The sequence below is a fragment of the Pelobates fuscus genome, chromosome 3 (genome assembly GCF_036172605.1).
Source record: "Pelobates fuscus isolate aPelFus1 chromosome 3, aPelFus1.pri, whole genome shotgun sequence".
Classification (NCBI taxonomy): Eukaryota; Metazoa; Chordata; class Amphibia; order Anura; family Pelobatidae; genus Pelobates; species Pelobates fuscus.
The window spans coordinates 364,709,358-364,733,881 of record NC_086319.1 but is presented as its reverse complement, the minus strand read 5'-3'; the positions used below and the strand labels follow the sequence as shown (position 1 = coordinate 364,733,881).

Genomic DNA, 24,524 nt, shown 5'->3' with positions numbered 1-24,524 from the left:
ACACAAACAAAGCCACTAAGTGATCCTCACAGCTACAAACTCACAGACACACACAGGCACACAGACACATAGCTCGTATGCACGCACACTCATACTAAATGTGAATCTATGATGGAAAATGAAACAGTCGCACAGGATGAACTTTTAACAAATCACTTTGTTTCTATATTTCATAAACAAAATCCTTAACTTTAATACCATTTTGAGCACAAGTATGAAATATAACCTGCCACTCAATGGGAAAAACACATAGATTTTTAAAAAGGATTTGGTTATTAACTAATGTCAGAACTGTAGTGAATTAAAATGTGAACTTAGGCAAACATAGCTATTCCATAAAAAATTCTGCTCACCAGTTATCGTCATAGAGCAGGTATTTCGTCATCAGTTGTGAAGTTTACATTTTAATTTTTAACAGTTTAGTGTTTAGAAACATACAGATTTATTCACTAATTATCTTTTCTTCATTGCATTTAATTAATTTGCCTCCCAAAAATCATGGATTTGTAAACACTTGCAAAATAATTAAAAAACCCCTCTTCCCATTAAAAGGCACAGTCTACTACGATGGGCACACAGGCAACACATAGACGTACTGCTCCTACAGGAAACGCACTTCACGTCCACGAGATCGTTCCCCCTTACAAACCGTTACTACAAACAAAGCTACATGGCCCACTCCCCAGATACTAAAACTAAAGGGGTGGCAATACTACTCAAAACCACATGCCCCCTGACGGACGTCGGGTGTGTCATGGATCCACAAGGACGATATGTTACAATAGAAGGAAAAATAGGCGCTACCCCCTATGCCATAAGCTCAGTCTATGCCCCATCTGTTCCTAACAGCACGTTCTGGCAACATTATGCATCGCACCTACAGGCATATGCAGGCAAACGCTTAATAATAGGAGGAGACTGCAACGCCACACATATCCCGGCTACAGATAGATCAACTCGCGAGACGAACGCCCCGCAACCATCCAGAAACGACACATATTTCGCACAATTCTTAGCCACACAATCATTAGTCGACATATGGAGGGCACAACACCCGACCGCCCGTGATTACACCTTCTACTCGCACCCGCACTCCTCATACTCACGTATAGACCACTTTCTCGTATCCCCGAACCTGACAACGCAGATAAGTCACTCGTCCATAGGCACTATCTCATGGTCGGATCATGCCGACATAACTATCACCATCCGCATACCAGACCTAAAACGACCTTGGTCGTGGAGGCTGAACCCACTACTCCTACACGATACCCAAATCAGGCTCTCAATCGCCAAAGCCATAAAAGACTATTTTCACACCAACACAACCTCGGTAACTTCCCCATTAACACTGTGGGCTGCACACAAACCAGTGATCAGAGGAACCCTCATTAGCTTAGCCTCTGCCTACAAAAAAAGAAAAACGCAACAAATAACAGAGACGCTAACCGAGCTACGAAAACTAGAAATGAGCCACAAACATAACCCACAACCACAAACACTACGAGACCTAATTGCCACAAGAGATCTCCTCAAAAGACTCACACACACGGACACAACCAAAGCCATGATGTGGCTTAAACAGAAATACTATGAAACAGGCAATAAAGCAGAAACTATGTTAGCCCGGCGACTTAAGAAACGCATAGAATCCAAAAAAATATCATCGATACGCACAAAGACGGGCACAATTAGCAACTTGCCTGATCAGATAGGAGACACGTTCCAACAATATTTCAAATCACTGTATAACCACTCCCCACATCTCAACCAAGAGAACGCAACATATCGGGAACAACTGGACAAATACCTACAACGCACATCATTACCCACCCTATCCCAGGCCGCCAAACAAACCATAGCAGCTGAGGCAACGGTAGAGGAGGTTGCGACAGCCCTCGGGGCCTGCAAACCCAACAAATGCCCAGGCCCAGACGGATATACTGCCCTCTACTATAAATAATTCAGCCCCTTGCTCCTTAAACATCTATGTGCAGTGTTTAACGCTACCCTGAAAGGAGATCACCTCCCACCCGACATGACGACAGCGAACATATGCCTACTCCCCAAACCCAATAAAGACCTCACAGAACCGGACCATTACAGACCGATTTCCCTACTCAATGTAGACCTCAAAATTATGAGCAAAATGATGGCTAATAGACTCAACCCATACCTAGAAAAATTAATACACCCAGATCAGGTGGGTTTTGTCCCCAACAGGCAGGCACTGGATAACACGCGTAGGAACATTGACCTCATCTGGCTGACCCAACACCGCAAAATCCCCACCACAGTAATATCATTAGACGCCGAAAAGGCATTTGACCGCCTGCTATGGCCCTTCCTGTACCGCACATTAGAACAGGGCCGGTGCAAGGATTTTTGCCGCCCTAGGCAAAAGTAAAGTTTGCCGCCCCCCATCCCCCCCCCCGATATGACATCACAATGCCCCATGTTAACTAACGCAAGTGCTGCAGTGCCACCGTGTTTACATTAAAAGGCCTGCAGGGACAGGCTATAGACACCAGAACCACTACATTAAGCTGCAGTGGTTCTGGGGACTAAAGTGTCCCTTTAATGTGAGGTAAATTAGAGATTAGTGCCACGAATAATATACTAGATTGCCTACTTACAATCAGATGAGGATGGTGATGGGCTCTACCTGCAGTCTGGCTCCACTGGTCTGGTGTAGAACAGGCTCTCTGGAGGCTGTTTGTGTTCTGGGAGAACAGGAAGAAGGCTCCATTTTTTTAAGGCCCTTTGCACAGCTCAAGGTCTGGGCCCCAGGGTCCACCTTCATGTTCCACCAATTAGTTTGTTCACAGGAGTAGGGGATGTCCTGATATGTGTGTAAGGAATGCATTGTGTGAATCTGTGTTTGTATGTGTAAGGGCTGCAATGAGTGTTTCTGTGTATGTACGGGATGCAGTGTGTGCGTCTGTAAGGGGTGCATTGAGTGTGTGTAAGGAATGCATTGTGTGTTTCTGTGTGTGTAAGGGATGCATTGTGTGTAAGGGTTGAATTGCTTGTGTGTGTGTGTCTGTGTGTAATGCATTGTGTGTTTTTCTGTGTGCAAGGGGTGCATTGTGTGTGTGTGATGGATGTCAATCTCTCCCCCCTCCCTTGTCACTCTCTTCTCCCCCTCTCCCTCCCTCGTCACTCTCTTCTCAACCCCCCTTGTCCCTCTCTTCTCCCCCCATGTCCCTCTCTTCTCCCCCCTCTTGTCCCTCTCTTCTCCCCCCTCCTCCCTTGTCACTCTCTTCTCCCCTGCGTGTCCCTCTCTTCTCCCCCTCCCTTGTCACTCTCGTCTCCCCCGTTGTCACTCTCTTCTCCCCTCCCCACTCTCATTCCCCCTCCTAATCCCGTCAATTCCCCTCCCTGTCAATTTATCCCCCCCCTTTCAATTTATTCCCCCCACCCTGCCTGTCCATTTATTCCCCCACCCTGCCTGTCCAATTCCCCCCCCTCCCTGTCCATTTATCCCCCCCTCCCTGTCCATTTATTCCCTCCCCCTCCTGTCCATTTATTCCCTCCCCCTCCCTGTCCATTTATTTACCCCCTCCCTGTCCATTTATTTACCCCCCTCCCTGTCCATTTATTTCCCCCCCCTGTCCATTTATCCCCCCCCTGTCCATTTATTCCCCCTTCCCTGTCTGTCCATTTATCCCCCCCTCCCTGTCTGTCCATTTATTCCCCCCACCCTGCCTGTCCATTTATTCCCCCCTCCCTGTCCATTTATCCCCCCCCTGTCCATTTATTTCCCCCCCTCCCTGTCCATTTATCCCCCCCTCTCTGTCCATTTATTTCTCCCCCCTCCCTGTCCATTTATTTCTCCCCCCCCTCCCTCTTCATTGATTTCTCCTCCTCCCCTCCCTGTCCATTTATTTCTCCCCCCCTTCATTGATTTCTCCTCCTCCCCCCCTCTCCATTTATTTCTCCTCCCCCCTCTCCATTTATTTCTCCCCCCCCTCCCTCTTCATTGATTTCTCTTCTCCCCTCCCCACTCTCATTCCCCCTCCTAATCCCGTCAATTCCCCTCCCTGTCAATTTATCCCCCCCCTTTCAATTTATTCCCCCCACCCTGCCTGTCCATTTATTCCCCCACCCTGCCTGTCCAATTCCCCCCCCCTCCCTGTCCATTTATCCCCCCCCCTCCCTGTCCATTTATTCCCTCCCCCTCCTGTCCATTTATTCCCTCCCCCTCCCTGTCCATTTATTTACCCCCTCCCTGTCCATTTATTTACCCCCCTCCCTGTCCATTTATTTCCCCCCTGTCCATTTATCCCCCCCCTGTCCATTTATTCCCCCTTCCCTGTCTGTCCATTTATCCCCCCCTCCCTGTCTGTCCATTTATTCCCCCCACCCTGCCTGTCCATTTATTCCCCCCTCCCTGTCCATTTATCCCCCCCCTGTCCATTTATTTCCCCCCCTCCCTGTCCATTTATCCCCCCCTCCCTGTCCATTTATTTCTCCCCCCTCCCTGTCCATTTATTTCTCCCCCCTCCCTGTCCATTTATTTCTCCCCCCCTCCCTCTTCATTGATTTCTCCTCCTCCCCTCCCTGTCCATTTATTTCTCCCCCCCTTCATTGATTTCTCCTCCTCCCCCCCCTCTCCATTTATTTCTCCTCCCCCCCTCTCCATTTATTTCTCCCCCCCCTCCCTCTTCATTGATTTCTCCTCCTCCCCTCCCTCTCCATGTATTTATCTCCCCCCCCTCTCTATTTATTCCCCCCACCCTCCCCTACCTCTATAGTAGCGTGGCCGAGCTCTGTATCATGGTCCGCGGGTACAGGGAGCTTTTGTTTCCTGTACCCGGCGGACTAACAGGAAGTGAACACCAGTGTTCACTTCCTGTTAGTCCGTCCGAGTACAGGAGACAGATGCTCCCTGTACCGGCGGACTATACTGCGCTCGGTCACGCTACAGAGAGGGAGTGACAGGAGGGAGCGCTGAGCGCTTCCCTCCTGTCAGCCCCCTCCCTCTCCTCATGCTGTGCCCGGGCGGTGCGCCCTCATGGACGCACCAGCCCGGGCAAAGCTGCAGCCGCCTGAGGCTCTCTACAGAGCGCTCGGGCGGCTGCAGCATTAGGGGGGCCGGCGCTCCTGGCGGCGCCCCTTCCCAAGGGGCGCCCTAGGCGGCTGCCTAGTCCGCCTTACAGGTAGCGCCGGCCCTGCATTAGAACACATGAATTTCCCGAGCTCATTTCTCGCATTCTTGCGGGCAACATACCACTCCCCGCAAGGAGCCTTACTACTCCCCAACATCTCCCCACCTAGATTTCCAATCCTAAACGGAACGAGGCAAGGCTGCCCACTTTCACCCCTCATGTTCGCCATATCCCTAGAGCCCCTTCTTCAGGCAATCCGTACCAACCCTAACATCGAAGGTGTCAACATCAGGGGAGACTCATACACAGTGTCCGCTTACGCAGACGACATACTCCTCACGCTCACCAACCCAGATCACTCCATAGACCCCATGCTAGCCACCATACACGAATACGCATTGGTAGCAGGATACAAACTGAACATCGCAAAATCGGAAATACTACCGATACAACTGTCGGACTCGCAACTATCCAACCTAAAAAATAAATATCCATTCCGAATATGTCCCTCAAACATAACATACTTGGGAATTCAGCTCCCAGCTGACCTACACACATTATATGGGAAAAACTACACACCGCTTCTGCGTAAAGCACACACCGACCTCCAAAACTGGGAATCTCTGGGAATATCATGGCTAGGCCGGATCACATCAATAAAAATGAACCTTCTCCCCAGATTGTTGTATCTCTTCCAGGCACTACCCATACCTCTCCGCACAACAGATTTCAAAGCTTTACAAACAGCGGTTGACAAGTTCATTTGGAACGGGCGTAAGCCCCGGGTCCGCAGAACCACCCTATATGTCCCAAAAAAACAAGGAGGCTTGGGGTTACCAAATTTCACACACTATCACGCAGCTGCACAACTGACCCAAATCCAACACTGGCATGCACCTCCACAAACCAAACGGTGGGTAGACATAGAACACACAATTTTTGGAAGAGATCACCCGTCTCTCTACATGTGGGTCCCTAAACCATACAGACCCCTGCCCCCCCCAACCGCCCCCTCCATCACTCACTCCCTGGACCTATGGGACAAACTACAGACCAAATATGACCTATCCTCTTTCCTCTCCCCAATGACCCCGATCTGGAGGAACAGACTGTTCCCACCAGGACTCACCCCGAGGCACTTTGCTAGCTTCGACCAAAGAGATATGGACAGGCTTAAGCACTTATACCTAAACAATAAGGTGATACAATTCTCGGAAATCAAAGATGCGGACACGCTGACGACATTTGATCACTTTAGATTCATCCAACTACGCAGCTTTGCCTCAAACCCGATAATCCAACAAGCAGGCACAGCAACGCCCTCCCGATTCGAAAAAGAATGCACACACTGCCCGACCAGACGGGGACAAATCTCAGACCTGTACACATCCATAGCAACTCACCCCACCCAAATCACACTCCCGTACATAGCAGCCTGGGAGAAAGACCTAGGACCCCCGGGAGACAACACTGACTTGGCTGACATCTGGGACGCTACAGCGTCAATATCTATTTGTGTAACTCACACAGAACAAGCATATAAGATGCTATTCCGCTGGTACCTTACGCCCAAACGCTTAGCAATTATACACAAAACACCCGACACTTGCTGGAAAATGTGCGGCGAACAAGGAACGTTCCTCCACTGCTGGTGGACTTGCCCCAAGATCAAACCCCTGTGGACGCAGGTCACTGCTCTATTGACAAAAATCTTGCACAAACCGTACCCACTAGAACACACGCGAACCCAAACTACAAAGGACGCTTGTGACTCAGGTCTAGAATTGACCCCATGACACAACAACACAGACTTTATACACCATAAATCTCGACGACCAACTGCATCTTCTATGGGAATCGCAGAGGGAAACGGGGGAGGAGGGAGGGAGATAATAGAATAATTACTCCCGGAACGCAACAAAGACTCCATAGTACCCACAGAGACGCATCAAGCCATACGGGTGTGCACTGGATAACGATGACATACACCGGGACAGCCAAGGTCCACCCACTATCACTACTACTCCCCCTCCCCACCACACTAACTCTCTCTCTTTCAACACCCCGTTGAAAGACCAAACCCTTCACAAAGATGCATAATGACGACACATATGACGGACAAGCGTACGAATATACGGGAAAACTATTCAGAATGTAAAACATAAATGCTCAGGGGTGAAATATACACCACCACCCCTCCCCGAGATTCCCCACCTGTTACCACCCCCCCACTTACTTGTGATAATCACAGCAAAATCGAATAGGGCAACCGTACCCCCTCCCCTCTCTATTTCTGTACCCCTCCCTAACCCTTAGACTCAGAGCAGCAACAAATGTTACATATGTAGTACAAACGTACTAACAAACATCTGATAAGGTAACCAATGAAAGACCTTATCTTACAAGTATCTCATGTATGTTTGTCATTCACATGGTAATTAAGCTTTTTGATCTCTGTAATAATAATCTTATTCCCTTGTTTCCTTCTGTGCCCCCACCCCAATGACAATGAAAACGCTATAAAATATGACAAAAATAAAGAATTAAAAAAAAAACAAAAAAAAACCCCTCTTACAATATTCTTTTCACGAGTTGAAGAACTGTCTTCTGTAGCTAACATAGATCCATCCCCTTCCCAGGTAATGTTGCACATACTCAGAATTATTGAATGGTTTCCAACCAGTGGTATGTACGCACACCAAAGGCAGGGAGCATGCCAAGAACTGGCTGGCTACCTTAGTGCCCCACAAGAGGTTGCCGGCTGTGCACTAAGGCACAGTAGGCAAATCAGTGATTGTGTCTGTCAATGAGTGTATTTATTGCTTTAAGTCCAAATAAGCTGATCTGAAAGCTTACTTGACTTAAAGAATGTTTCCAGTTTGGCTATGTTTACCTTGAATTTGAAGTTCACTTTTAATTAACTTCACATTATCAGTTTAGTGAATAACCCTATATATGTTTACATCTCTGTGTAAGTGTGTGTGTCAGTGTCCTCTGCACGTGTTTGTGTCTGTATGTCATATTATTTAAGTGTGCCGTTTAGTGAGTGTGTACTGTGTGTGTAAGTTTGTGTGTCAGTGCCCTCTGTGTGTAAGTGTGTGTACCATAGTCCTCTGTGTGTAAGTGTGTATGTGCCAGTGTCCTCTGTGTGTAACTATTCTATTATGTGTGTATTATATTTTATTTTTGGACTTTTATACTTCAGATTAATAGTTCATACACTCCTCCTCACATCCACAATATTCACATTACGTCATATTTATTTATAAATATTCTTTTCTACCTTTAATCAGGCATGTTCTCCGACATAGGATTAACTTAACTATCACTGTCTCTCTACATGTTTCATTTGGAATTTAAACCAACAGAAATTACTTTCTCAAGGCAGGGGTACTTATGAATTTTTTTTAGAACTGCAGGGATACTGCTCCGGATGCATGAAAAATGAAGGAACCACCGAAAAACCTGTAAAATTTTTAGTGTTGATGCACTCAATCTGGCAGCTTTTAACATGGAAAGACCAATTAACATACATCACAGGTACACTCAATGTCACTGGTCTATCAGATCATGACAAAGGCAAGATTAATCTCACATTAACCATCCTATAGGTATTCACTCTGACAGCCACTAGAGGTACTTATGCAGAAATAGCCAAGGGAAACACAGCTAGCTCTGTTAGATGGTCTCATAGACCATCTATGGTTTCCTATGATCCTTGGACCCCCTGCAGAGAGAGCACTGCAGCATGGAAAAAAACTAAAGAAGCTACCTTTACATGCACTCAGGAGGTGGGAGGGGGGGGGGGGGGGGAGGGGCCATCCCCTGAACAGGACACTACAGTGATAGGAATAAATGTCCTAATGCTATGGTGTTCCTTTAAGGCCAGAGAAGCTGATCTGGAAGCTTAGTTGACTTAGAGAATGTTTCCCGTTTGTCTATTGAAATTCGAAATGACTTGGCTTGCAATGAGGTTTCAGAGGTTAAGGAAGTTTTTAGTGTTTTTGCCAATGATATACGGCAGGTTGCTTCCACAGGTTGAACTTCTGCCTGTGCATAACACTCAGAACAACAGGCGGATGTGTATTAGGGACTTTAACTTGTGGCTTTGTGAATGGTGTCGGGAGCAAGGATTTGGCTTTATTGCTCATGGTAGCTCTGTTTGGAATGGAAATAAACTGTACAAAAAAGATGGTTTGCATCTTTCTCAAAAGGGAACAAATGTTCTCAGTGAGCAGTTCAGAGGTTTTGCTAGGATGTCTTTAAATCTTTAAACTAGGGGGGCAAAAGGGTGATAAAACATCAATCCAATTGTCCCCCAAAACAAGGACAGAAGGTGCCTGTAGCAGGTGTGTTAAAAAATGATAAGCTTAGAATCATGTCTACAAATGCTCGCAGTTTAGGGAATAAGATCCATGAACTTGTGGCAATAATGGCAACTGAGAATATAGATTTAGTCGCTGTTACTGAGACATGGTATAATGAGATAAATGACTGGGACATAGCAATACCAGGGTACTCTTTATATAGAAAAGACAAGGAAGGCAGGAAAGGGGGAGGGGTGGCCCTGTATGTGAAGGATAGCATAAAATCTAGCCTAATAAAAGTTAGTGAGGTGAACATAGAGTCCGTTTGGGTTACGTTAGAATTTGTTAATCACACAGTAATTCGTGTAGGTGTGATTTATAGACCCCCAGGACAAATTGAAGAGTTAGATAGTCTACTAGTTGAGGAAATAGCTAAAATGACAATGAAGGGGGAAGTTATCATCATGGGTGACTTTAATCTTCCTGATGTGAATTAGAAAACAAAAATAGCTGCTTGTGCCAGGAGCACACATATTCTAAACTCCCTACTGGGATTGTCTCTAAAACAAGTCGTTGAGAAGCCAACTCGTAAAGAGGCCATACTAGAAGCCAACTCGTAAAGAGGCCATACTGTTAACAAATGGAGATTTGGTATCAGATATTACTGTAGGTGAAAGTTTAGGATCCAGTGATCATCAATCAGTGTGGTTTAATATAAGAACAGTGACTGAGACACACCACACAAAAACAAAAGTTTTAGACTTTAGAAAAACAGACTTTTCTAAAATTAGAATATGTGTAAAAGAGTCGTTATCAGACTGGAGCAATTTAAATGGCGTCCAAAAGAAATTGGATTATTTAAAAGTTGCACTACTGAAGGCAACAGAAAATTGCATTAGGCTTGTCAGTAAAAGCAAAACATTCAAGAAACCACTGTGGTACTCCGCAGATGTGTCCAAAATAGTAAAAAACTAAAAGTTAGCATTTAGTAATTATAAAAAAAACCAGAGTGAGGAAGACAGAATGATCTATAAGATTAGGCAGAAAGAGGCTAAGCAAGTTATAAGAGCTTCCAAATCACACACAGAAGATAAAATAGCACAGTCAGTAAAAAAGGGGGACAAAACTTTTTTTAGATACATAAATGAGAAAAGAAAAGTAAAACAAGGATTAGTTAGATTAAAAACAAAAGAAGGAAGGTATGTAGAAGAGGATAAAGGTCTAGCTGACTGCCTCAATGAATATTTTTGTTCGGTATTTACAGATGAAAATGAAGGAGAGGGACCTCAGTTAAGAAAAAGGATAAATGAGTTATTTATTACACGTGAGTTTACAGAGGAAGAGGTTCTATTTCAACTGTCAAAAGTAAAGACAAATAAGTCAATGGGACCTGATGGAATACACCCGAAGCTATTAAAAGAGCTTAGTGGTGTACTAGCAAAACCATTAACAGATTTATTTAACCAATCATTGATAACAGGAGTAGTCCCAGAAGATTGGAAGTTGGCGAATGTTGTGCCCATTCACAAGAAAGGTAATAGGGAGGAGTCGGGCAACTATAGGCCAGTAAGCCTTACTTCAGTAGTGGGGAAAGTGATGGAAACCATGTTAAAGGATAGGATTGTTGAACATCTAAAAACACATGGATTTCAAGATCAGAGACAACATGGGTTTACTTCAGGGAGATCATGCCAAACTAATCCTATTGATTTTTTTGATTGGGTAACTAAAATTATAGATCAGGGTGGTGCAGTAGACATTGCTTACCTAAATTTCAGTAAGGCTTTTGACACTGTTGCACATAGAAGGCTTATCAATAAACTGCAATCTTTAAGTTTGGATTCCAATATTGTTGAATGGGTGAGGCAGTGGCTGAGTGACAGGCAACATATGGTTGTAGTCAATGTTCAAAGCTTGGGCTTGTCACCAGTGGGGTACCTCAGGGATCTGTACTTGGACCCATTCTCTTTAATATTTTTATTAGTGATATTGCAGAAGGTATTGATAGTAAGGTATGTATTTTTGCTGATGATACTAAGATATGTAACAGAGTTGTGGCAACTGACATTTAATGTGGATAAGTGCAAGATAATGCATCTTGGACGTAAACAGGGCCGGTGCAAGGATTTTTGCCGCCCTAGGCAAAAGTAAAGTTTGCCGCCCCCCCCATATGACATCACAATGCCCCACCCATATGATCTGCCATGTTAAAGGGAAACTCCAGTGCCAGGAAAACGATCCGTTTTCCTGGCACTGGAGGGTCCCTCTCCCTCCCACCCCCCAATCCCCGGTTACTGAAGGGGTGAAAACCCCTTCAGTGACTTACCTGAGGCAGCGGCGATGTCCCTCGTCGCTGTCTCCGCCTCCGCGACGCTCCTCCTCTTCATTGCGTCGACCGGTGGGCGAGACTGATCTCGCCCACCGGCCGAGGGGACCTAATGCGCATGCGCAGCAATGCCGCGCATGCGCATTACGTCTCCCCATAGGAAAGCATTGAAAAATAATTTCAATGCTTTCCTATGGGGTTTTGAGCGACGCTGGAGGTCCTCACACAGTGTGAGGACGTCCAGCGATGCTAGAACCCAGGAAGTGACCTCTAGTGGCTGTCTAATAGACAGCCACTAGAGTTGGAGTTAACCCTGCAATGTAATTATTGCAGTTTATAAAAAACTGCAATAATTACACTTGCAGGGTTAAGAGTAGTGGGAGTTGGCACCCAGACCACTCCAATGAGCAGAAGTGGTCTGGGTGCCTAGAGTGTCCCTTTAACTAACGCAAGTGCTGCAGTGCCGCCGTGTTTACATTAAAAGGCCTGCAGGGACAGGCTATAGACACCAGAACCACTACATTAGGCTGAAGTGGTTCTGGGGACTATAGTGTTTCTTTAATGTGAGGTAAATTAGAGATTAGTGCCACGAATAATATACTAGATTGCCTACTTACAACCAGATGAGGATGATGATGGGCTCTAGCTGCAGTCTGGCACCACTGGTCTGGTGTAGAACAGGCTCTGGAGGCTGTTTGTAACTGTGGTCACAAAAATCAATGTTCTGGGAGAACGGGAAGCAGCTCCATTTTTTTAACGCCCTTTACACAGCTCAAGGTCTGGGTCCCAGGGTCCACCTTCATGTTCCACCAATGAGTTTGTTCACAGGAGGTGGAGTAGGGGATGTCCTGATATGTGTGTAAGGAATGCATTGTGTGAATCTGTGTTTGTATGTGTAAGGGCTGCAAGGTGTGTTTCAGTGTATGTACGGGATGCAGTGTGTGCGTCTGTAAGGGGTGCATTGAGTGTGTGTAAGGGGTGCATTGAGTGTGTGTAAGGAATGCATTGTGTGTAAGGGTTGCATTGCTTGTGTGTGTGTGTGTGTGTGTGTGTGTGTAATGCATTGTGTGTTTTTCTGTGTGCAAGGGGTGCATTGTCTTTGTGTGTAAGGGGTGCATTGTGTGATGGATGTCAATCTCTCCCCCCTCCCTTGTCACTCTCTTCTCCCCCTCTCCCTCCCTTGTCACTCTCTTCTCCCCCCCCTTGTCCCTCTCTTCTCCCCCTCTCCCTTGTCACTCTGTCACTCTCTTCTCCCCTGCTTGTCCCTCTCTTCTCCCCCTCCCTTGTCACTCTTGTCTCCCCCGTTGTCACTCTCTTCTCCCCTCCCCACTCTCATTCCCCCTCCAAACCCCGTCAATTCTCCTCCCTGTCAATATCTCCCCCCCACCCTGTCAATTTCTTTCCCCTCCCTTTCAATTTATTCCCCCCCACCCTCCCTGTCAATTTATTCTCCCCACCCTGCCTGTCAATTTATGCCCCCCCATCCATTTATCCCCCCCTTTCAATTTATTCCCCCCTCCCTTTCAATGTATTCCTCTCCCCTCCCTGTCAATTTATTCCCCCTCCCTCCCTGTCAATGTATTACCCCCCCTCCCTGTCAATTTATTCCCCCTCCCTCCCTGTCAATTTATTCCCCCCTCCCTTTCCATTTATTCCCCCCTCCCTTTCCATTTATCCCCCTCTCCCTTTCCATTTATTCCCCCCCCTTTCCATTTATTCCCCCCCCCCTTTCCATTTATTCCCCCCCCTCCCTTTCCATTTATCCCCCCACGGTCCCACCCTCCCCTACCTGTGTTGTAGCGTGGCCGAGCCCTGTATGGTCCGCGGGTACAGGGAACTTTTGTTTCCTGTACCCGGCTGGACTAAAAGGAAGTGCACTTCCTGTTAGTCCGGCCGGGTACAGGAGACAGATGCTCCCTGTACCGGCGGACCATACAGGGCTCGGCCACGCTACAGTGAGGGAGTGACAGGAGGGAGCGCTGAGCGCTTCCCTCCTGTCAGCCCCTCTCCTCATGCTGCGCCCGGGCGGTGCGCCCTCATGGACGCACCAGCCCGGGCAAAGCTGCAGCCGCCTGAGGCTCTCTGCAGAGCGCTCGGGCGGCTGCAGCATGAGGGGGGCCGGCGCTCCTGGCGGCGCCCCTTCCCAATGGGCGCCCTAGGCGGCTGCCTAGTCTGCCTTACAGGTAGCGCCGGCCCTGGACGTAAAAACCCAAGGGCAGAGTACAGAATATTTGATAGAGTCCTAACCTCAACATCTGAGGAAAGAGATTTAGGGGTGATTATTTCTGATGATTTAAAGTAAGCAGACAATGTAATAGAGCAGCAGGAAATGCTAGCAGAATGATTGGTTGTATAGGGAGAGGTATTAGCAGTAGAAAGAGGGAAGTGCTCATGCCATTGTACAGAACACTGGTGAGAACTCACTTGGAGTATCTTCTGAAGGATATTGATACCTTAGAGAGAGTTCAGAGAAGGGCTACTAAACTGGTTCATAATTGCAGGATAAAACTTACCAGGAAAGGTTAAAGGATCTTAACATGTATAGCTTGGAGGAAAGACGAGACAGGGGGGATATGATAGAAACATTTAAATACATAAAGGGAATCAACGCAGTAAAGGAGGAGACTATATTTAAAAGAAGAAAAACTACCACAACAAGAGGACATAGTCTTAAATTAGAGGGACAAAGGTTTAAAAATAATATCAGGAAGTATTACTTTACTGAGAGGGTAGTGGATGTATGGAATAGCCTTCCAGCTGAAGTGGTAGAGGTTAACACAGTAAAGGAGTTTAAGCATGCGTGGGATAGGCATAAGGCTATCCTAACTATAAGATAAGGCCAGGGACTAATGAGAGTATTTAGAAAATTGGGCAGACTAGATGGGCCGAATGGTTCTTATCTGCCGTCACATTCTATGTTTCTATGTTTCTATTTCCTATCCAACGAAAATATTCATTTTTGTTTCAATTAAATATTGTGAAACAATATACATTTCCAGGATGTTTCTGTTCTGTAATTCTGTTGTTCTGGGGAGTTTTTTTGTTTGTTTTTTGCAAACTGCCTGGTAGTAAAATGGTTGAAAAACTTTAACCAGAAGGAACAAAATGAGCAAACGGCAGACAGAGAAAAAGGGTATTTTGATAGAAGCATGTTACAAGATATCATCTGATCACTTTGTCAATACAGATCATGTGTTGGAATATAGCCAGTGTTTAAAATACGCTATATTTCTTCTCAAAATTGCACGATGACCATTTATAGCTGTCACGACTAGTAATGTGGTCCAGCACGCAGAATCTATGTAAACATATACATAAGTCAGAAAAGGAAAAATAACAGGACAGAGCGTAAACCGGACCTTAGAATGGCCGGACTAATACGCTAGAGACAGAGAATGGTCAAAGGGAAAGCCGAGGTCAAGGAAGCCAGAAAATACTCAATACCGATAAGACAAGCCAAGTCAGGGAAACCAGAGATCAGAATAACCAGGGAAACGCCAAGGATCAGGATACCAGGAAATCAGAAACACGAAACTAGCACTTTCAGGAAACCAGGAAACTGAAACCACGACATGGCAAAGTACTAGGGTGAATTAGGGGTTTAAATACCCCTCTCTAAGCTATGATTGGTCAGAGGGCGACCTCTGACCCCAGAACGTACGTGTGCGTTGACGTCGTGACGTCACGCACACGTTAGTATAATTCTCGGGGGCGGGGCTATCCATAGACGCGACCACGTGGTCGGCGCCATATTGGATTCGGGCGTGATGCCCGGAAGAACTACACGCGCGGTTCCCGGCTCGCCGACGAGCAGGTAAGCTCGTGTAGTCGGAGCGGTCGTGCCGGTCGGGCACGACCGTGAGGCTCGGCGGACCGGTGACCGCAACAGTACCCCCCACTCGAAGACCGCGCACCGAGCGGGAAGGACCCGGCTTAAGAGGAAAGCGGTTGTGAAATGACCGGATAAGACGGGGCGCATGGACCCGGTCAGCAGGAACCCAACAACGTTCCTCGGGACCATAACCCTTCCAGTCAACGAGATAGGACAAGACACCTCTGGATAATTTGGAGTCCATAATAGAACGGACTTCGTATTCCTCTTGATCACCCACTACCAAGGGCGGAGGAGGAGTGGATACCCTTGTGTAGCGATTGCAAGTAAGGGGCTTGAGCAGAGACACATGGAAAGTATTCGCTATTCTCATATGAGCCGGTAGTGCCAAAGTATAGGTCACTGGATTAATACGTTGGGTAACTCGAAAGGGACCAATATACCGAGGGGCAAATTTCATGGATGGGACCTTAAGCTTGATATGTCTTGTGGAGAGCCACACCCTGTCACCTGGAATATAGACAGGATTAGCGCCCCGTTTCTTGTCAGCTTGGACCTTCGCTCGTAATGAGGCTTTTTGCAGAGCTGAATGGACGGAATCCCAAGTATCATGAATCGAATCTAAACGGGTGTTCAAAGCGGGGATTTCTGTGTCTGAGAATGCAGAAGGAAAAACAGTGGGGTGATAACCCTGATTAACAAAGAATGGACTGTGATTAGAAGATTCATGAGTGGCGTTGTTTCTGGCGAACTCAGCCATGGGTAAGAGCTCGTACCAGTTAGATTGATTGGCATTTATAAAACAACGTAAATAGGCTTCTAAAGACTGATTCGCCCTCTCTGCTGCTCCATTTGTTTGAGGGTGATATGCTGACGAAAAGGAGAGTTCGATGCCCAATTGTTTGCAAAAGGAACGCCAAAACCTAGAAACAAACTGGGTACCTCTGTCAGATACTATGCTTTTGGGTACACCGTGCAACCGAAAGATCTCTCTCAAGAATATTTGAACTAGATCTTGAGCAGATGGTAATTTTTTAAGTGGGACGAAATGTGCCATCTTCGTGAATCTATCAATGACCATAAGGACTGTATTAAACCCGTTTGAACTGGGTAGATCCACAATGAAATCCATGGCCAAGTGGGTCCATGGAGCACTAGGTATGGGCAGTGGTTGTAATAGTCCAGGAGGTGACCTGGGAGGAACTTTAGAAACAGCACATATTTGACATGCCCCAACATAATCTTTGACATCGTTTCTAAGAGCAGGCCACCAAAATCTCCTGGAGATGGCAGAGAGAGTTTTATGGACTCCAGGATGGCCCGCTGTGAGGCTGTCATGGAACAAATCTAGTACCTTCTTTTGAAACTGAGGTGACACATACAGTTTGTCCGGAGGTTTTCCCACAGGTGCCTGAGTTTGATCTGCTATTATGGCACAGAAGAGTGGAGAAGACACTTCGGAAACTGTAGTGGCAATGAGGCATTCAGGAGGTACAATAGGATATATCACCTGTTCCGGAACTTCATCTGTCTCAAACTGCCGAGAAAGTGCATCTGCCTTGGTGTTTTTAGTACCAGGTCTGTATGTAATTACGAAATTGAATCGGGAGAGGAACAATGACCACCTAGCCTGACGAGAGGACAGTCTCTTAGCGTCCCCAATATAAGCCAAATTCTTATGATCAGTAAAGATCAAAAGTGGCTCTTTGGAACCTTCCAAGAGATGCCTCCATTCCTTAAGGGCAAGTACAACGGCCAAAAGTTCCCTATTCCCTATGTCGTAATTCCTCTCTGCAGGTGTGAGTTTGCGAGAGTAAAATCCACAGGGATGTAAAGGCGTATCAGGACTCTCTCTTTGAGACAGAATGGCTCCAACTCCTGTCTCTGATGCATCCACCTCTAGGATAAATGGTTTGGATGGATCAGGATGGGTCAGGACAGGTGCTGAGGAAAATAAAGATTTTAATCGTTCAAATGCCTCTCTTGCTTCTTTGGGCCAAGATATACAATTTGCTCCTTTTTTTGTTAAATTGGTTATAGGGGAAATCACGGAGGAAAATCCCCTTATGAATTTGCGGTAGTAATTCGCAAAACCTATAAAGCGTTGAGTAGCTTTAAGGCCCTTGGGTAATGGCCACTGTAAGACTGCCTCCAGTTTACGAGGATCCATCTGGAAACCAGACGGAGATATAACGTATCCAAGGAATTGTATCTCCGTTTGGTCAAACTGGCATTTCTCCAGTTTACAGTAAAGGCCGTTCTGTAACAGGGTTTTCAGTACAATTCTCACATGTTCGTGATGTGTCTCTAGGTCTGGGGAATAGATGAGAATGTTGTCCAAATACACTAGAACGAACATGTGAAGGTACTCTCTTAGGACATCGTTGATAAAATCCTGGAATACCGCTGGAGCGTTACATAATCCAAACGGCATAACCAGGTATTCGTAATGTCCCATTCTGGTGTTAAATGCGGTCTTCCATTCGTGACCGTCCTTAATTCTGACTAGATTGTAGGCACTTCGGAGATCGAGCTTGGTAAAGACTCGAGCTCCCTTTAATCTGTCGAATAGCTCTGATATAAGGGGAATAGGGTAGGCATTTTTTATGGTAATCCTATTCAAACCCCTATAATCAATACAAGGGCGTAGGTCTCCTTCTTTTTTAGAGACAAAGAAGAATCCAGCCCCGGCTGGTGAGGAGGACCTACGGATATGACCCTTTCTGAGAGCATCCTTAATATATTCCTCCAAACAAAGATTTTCCTGGGGGGACAAGGCATAGACTCCTCCCTTGGGAGGCATAGTCCCTGGTAACAAGTTTATAGTACAGTCATAAGGTCTATGAGGAGGTAACCCTTCTGACTGGACCTTGTTAAATACCTCTTTCAAATCCATATACTGCTGAGGAATTTGTGTGGTCAAGGGAGGTGTAACAGGAACATTAATGGTGCCAATAGGTTGTGGGATTTGCTTAAAGCAAACACCTTTGCATCTCTCACCCCAACTCACAATCTCTCCTTCAATCCAATCTAAACGTGGATTGTGTTTCAGGAGCCAAGGGAAACCGAGTATTATCGGAACTGTAGGTGAAGATATGATTTGAAAGGTAATTTCTTCAGAGTGGAGAATACCCACTGAAACAGTGATTGGCAGAGTTTCGTGTGTGATGAAAGGCTGGGTAAGAGGCCTTCCATCAATGGCCTCGACTGCTATAGGTTTCTCTTTATGTCTTAAGGGCAGGAGATGTTTAGCAGAGAACTCTTTGTCTAGGAAATTCTCCGCTGCCCCAGAGTCAATCATAGCCTCACACTGAACAGTAGTGTTCTCGAAAGATAAGGTTACTTTGACCAGGAAACGGTTCTTAGTCAATTTAGGGGACATATACATCACACCTAAGGTCGGTCCCCGTACGTGCCTTAGGTGTGCAAGTTTTCCGGCCGAACCGGGCATGACGATCTTAGATGTCCCTTCTTGCCACAATACATACATAACCCCTCGTTACGTCTGTGTTGTCTCTCTGCCTCAGTGAGTTTAGCACTACCCAATTGCATGGGTTCAGGTTCTGGAAGAGGCGTTTGGCTACTCACCACTGGGTTAGAGAAACGAGGAGCTATGGACAAATTAGAACGTCTGTTACGTTGTTTGTTTTTCTCTCTCTCTCTGAGCCGGTTATCAATGTTTATCATGTAGGCAATAAACTCATTAAGACTAACCGGAAGGTCTCTAGCTGCAGTTTCATCTTGTATATTCTCAGCTAAACCTTCAGAGAAAGCAGCCACCAGACCGCTATTGGTCCAATCAACCTCAGACGCTAATGTCCTGAACTCTATTGCATAATCGGCTACAGAACGATTGCCTTGCCTGATTCTCATAAGGGCTTTGGCAGCGTTCTTCTCCCTGCCTTTAGGTTCAAATGTAGCCTTAAAGGCCGTAAGAAAGGTACTGTAATCACGGGCTATTGCGTCACCACTTTCCCATAAGGGGTTAGCCCAAGTCAAGGCTTTTCCAGTTAATTGGTTCATCAGATAGCCTATTTTAGATCTATCTGTTGGGAATGAACCTGGGGAGGCCTCAAAGTGGTATTCTATTTGGTTTAAAAAACCTCTAAATTCCTTAGAATCACCTCCATAACGAGGGGGCGGTGACAAAGTTATGGACGGTGGTTTATGTGGTACGGGAACCACTACAGGTGGCGGAACCACAGGTGGTACAGGAGGAACCTCTAAATAGGCAGTCCTCTGGAGCAGGGTCTGAAATGCCTGAGCAAATTGGTCTAACCTGTGGTCCATATCCTCCACCCTATTTTCACAGGCGATCATATGTTTGCATAGTTCTGCAGGATCCATGGCCATGTCGTAATGTCACGACTAGTAATGTGGTCCAGCACGCAGAATCTATGTAAACATATACATAAGTCAGAAAAGGAAAAATAACAGGACAGAGCGTAAACCCGACCTTAGAATGGCCGGACTAATACGCTAGAGACAGAGAATGGTCAAAGGGAAAGCCGAGGTCAAGGAAGCCAGAAAATACTCAATACCGATAAGACAAGCCAAGTCAGGGAAACCAGAGATCAGAATAACCAGGGAAACGCCAAGGATCAGGATACCAGGAAATCAGAAACACGAAACTAGCACTTTCAGGAAACCAGGAAACTGAAACCACGACATGGCAAAGTACTAGGGTGAATTAGGGGTTTAAATACCCCTCTCTAAGCTATGATTGGTCAGAGGGCGACCTCTGACCCCAGAACGTACGTGTGCGTTGACGTCGTGACGTCACGCACACGTTAGTATAATTCTCGGGGGCGGGGCTATCCATAGACGCGACCACGTGGTCGGCGCCATATTGGATTCGGGCGTGATGCCCGGAAGAACTACACGCGCGGTTCCCGGCTCGCCGACGAGCAGGTAAGCTCGTGTAGTCGGAGCGGTCGTGCCGGTCGGGCACGACCGTGAGGCTCGGCGGGCCGGTGACCGCAACAATAGCACCAGAAAATTCCAAAGTTTAGTTACCCCAAGTCGCAGCTAGAACAATACTACGAAGGATCGACCTTGTGTGTATGAGTGTCTGTTTAAATCCGCGTGAATGTAAAAAGTGTGTATAGATGTTTGTGTGGATGAATAAATCTAAAATATTTAAGAAACACATCTCATTTTAATAAATAAATAAATAAATACAAATATATAATATATATATATATATATATATATATATATAAATATATATATATATATATATATATATATATTTGTATTTACGGTATTTATTTATTTACTAAAATGAGATGTGTTTCTTAAATATTTTAGATTTATTCATATATTTATATATTTATATATATATATATATATTTCTAATTAGACAGTTTTTTTTAACTGCCAGTTTTTTTTTTTAATAGGCCTTTTACCTAGACTTTCCCTATAATGGTTTTAATAATTTCTTGATATTGGCTATTAAAAGTGGTAATATAGGATTTTTATTAAATGATACCGATTTCGGGACTCCAAGGGAATTTTCATTATCTTAAAGCTTATTTCTATGGATTGCTCTCTTATATTATTATATCTATGTATCTTCTTTACTTTGGAGATACAGCAATGTTTGTATATGCAATTTATACATAATATATGTTGATAAGACAAGTAGCTAAGTTACGTATTATAAAGTTTACAGGTCTAAGGTCAATCCTGAAGTTGTATATGCATATAGCAGCTATTCCAACTCTTTCTTATAGGGCGCCAAACAAACAATGTAATCTTTTATTTGTGAAAACTGAAATTGCACAATTACTGACGAGGGTGGGTACCCTTGGAAGAAATGGGTCAAGACTCAATCTACATTTTTCTCATTGAACTCAGTAGATATCCACAAATAACAGATTAAGACATACAAGAAAGCCTCTAAAGACCCAAAACAACTCATGATGATAACCAATTTCATACCATGCTGGGAAAGCAAGGAGACGTGCCCTTCTCAGCTGCTTAGACATCATTTTGCAAAAAGCCCCCGATGCCTGCATCAGCAAGGGACCCTGTCTTCTGCATTACCAATTCCTCTCTGAAGTAGGAAATTACACAGAACATATGACGTTCTTGGACCATTCTTTTGTCAAACAATGTCCGTGTCCCAAGATCTCTCCCCTCCCACCAACATTTCTGAAGATCAACACTGCAGGAGACTCCCTTCAAATGCATGCCCCCCAGGGAGTTTCTGACCTCCTAAGGGCGCTACAGATCACATCTCTATTGCTACTGGAAAGGCCTGACTTTGCTCTTTTTTCAGTGCCCCACCACACTCTTGCAGCAAAGCCAGATCAACACACACACACAAAATCCTGGTCCAGACTGGTGAGCTATGTGCATCCTGCGATGCTCTGCAATGCTGCTAAGTTTGATAGAAACACCTACTTTCTGTGGCAGACAACAAGGCATTGCAGTGAGAATAAAGACACGGCAATTAAATGTGTGCAATAGCCCACTTGCTGGGCACAGTGGGTTCACTGGCACACAAAGCAGGCAAGATCAAGGCTGCATAGTGTAGGGCATTGCGAATGAACATGTGGCCATGCATTTTAAGGCACGTCACACTTCCTGGAGAGACTTGCTAAGCACAGAGAGTTCTCTGGCAAGTGAAATACTAAACAGCAAGGCGGCACGGTGCAGAGCAGTGCTTCTCAACCTTCTTAGGATCAAGGAACACCTATTTTTAATTTATTTTTAACTTCAGCCGAAGCTTATAAATATCATATTAATTTGTCTTACTAGAAAACTAAACTGATGGATTAGTTTTAATTAATCACCAGATGGGAATCCCAATTTTAATTCTGACGTTTCTTTAAAAAAAAAATACGTTTGAACGACTGCATTCAATCTGTTGAAGCCCTGAAGTCAAGGTGGTCTTGGCACACTTAGCGGTGGCTTGAAAGCCATTAGAGTTGAGCACTGAGAATGAACAAGTGGCTATGATGTGATAGAAATTGCACACTTTCTGGGCACACCTGTTCTGAGCAATCCATGACGTTCACTTGAAAAATCTAGGAAACGCATGGAGAAATTCAAAGTTGCATCTCTTCCAGATTTTGCATCATGTTAAAAAAATCATAGATTCAGAATACCTTAGTTCTGTAATAATTAACCCAACACGCAGAGTGAAAACCACCAGTAGAAATAGAGACAGAAAGAAAGTCCCTAAGCCGGTCCTTAGAATGGCCAGATAAAAGAGATAACTACAAGAAACGTCAGAAACAAGCCAAGGCAAGGGAAGCCAAAAATACACAATAACGAGTAACGAAGCAGAGTCAGGGAAAGCAGAAATCAGAATAGTCCACTCCCTGACCACTTGAATGCAAGTGTGGCAGTCACCATCTGTGGACTTTGCTAAATATTCAAAGACAAAGACCCCAGAAGGTGACAAGGGCATTTTAAAACAGAATCCAATTGTACCTCATCCCCACCCTCTGGTCTATGATTTGCCTTTCGTAAACAAAACTTGTAATTTTTTATGAAAATCAGGGACTATTCCGCACGTTTCAAAATTACTCTAGGCAAGTTTTAGGTTTTTTTTACACAAACACATTTTTTTAAAACGTATTTCCTGCAGTTTGAGCACACACGATCAACTATGTTTAAAAAAGTGTCTGCCTCTGGACAAACGGTTAAAGAAATATTCTCTCATATCACCATTTCCCCTTTCTTTCTCATTCTACATTTCTAAAGCAAATTTTATCTTATGTAAAAAAAAAAAAAATTACCTAAATTTTATCTTTACACACACACACACACACACACACACACACACACACACACACACACACACACACACACACACACACACACACACACACACACACACACACACACACACACACACACACACACACACACATGCAGACGAGCACTGTGCTAATAATGTCTGAGAATGAAATAAGCATGTAATTTCTCAGTATTGCACATTCCCTTCCAGCTCAATAATGGTTAAATCATGTAAGTACTCTAATTGAGAAATGATTTTTAATAAGGCTGAAACAGTAACATCTTTTCCTCAGTAGATGGAACAATAGTATCTTGTGGCTGTTCATTACCAATTCCTTTTGTTGTCGGAGTTGTTTTAAGCCTGTGAAATTAATGCTGGCAGAGTATAGGAAGAGCAACTCCGGAGAGAAATCACAGCCACTTATGCTTGACTAAAAACATAGCGGCCCAAATATACTTAACACTGCTGCGTCTTCATACAGGCCTTGACAGCAGTGCTGCTGCTGTAGTTGCTTAACTAAAACACACAGCACCTTAGTCCATTATACACCACGCTTAATGTTAACCACACAACATTCATCCTACTGTAAAATTGGACTAACAGTGTTCCTCGCAAGTAGAACTACCACCTAGAAGAAATATTTAATTAAAATGGCACTGCCACCCAAAATTTTCTTTCAATAAATCGGTTTAACCCCTAAAGGACACATGACATGTGTGACATGTCATGATTCCCTTTTATTCCAGAAGTTTGGTCCTTAAGGGGTTAAAGGACCACTATAGGGTCAGGAACACAAACGTATTCCTGACCCTATAGTGTTAAAACACCATCTAACCCCCATGGCTCGCCCTAACCCCCTAAATATAGCAAAATTGTACCTTATTTCAGTCTGCTGGTGCTGGCTCTGCCCCTGATATGCCTGCTTGGCTGACATCATCAGAAGTGGTGATCTGAGCCAATCACAATGCTTTTCTATAGGAACGCATTGGATTGGCTGAGACTGCCAAGGATGCAGATCAGGGGCAGAGCCAACACAAGCCAAACACAGCCCTGGCTAAATAGCATCTGCTCATAGAGGTGTATTGAGGCAATGCATTTCTATGAGGAAAGTTCTGTGTCTGCATGCGGAGGATGGAAACACTGAATGTCAGTCATACTGTGCAGCACTTCCCCAGAAAGCACCTGTAGTAGCCAT

The 24,524-nt window shown here is 45.1% G+C and overlaps 1 protein-coding gene across 2 annotated transcripts in view; it reads right to left on the bottom strand.

Moving 5' to 3' along the window:
• Positions 1-24,524, bottom strand: part of LOC134603400 (nuclear receptor ROR-alpha) — a 500,942-nt gene that overhangs the window by 264,155 nt on the left and 212,263 nt on the right. The gene's annotated exons all lie outside the window — the stretch shown is intronic.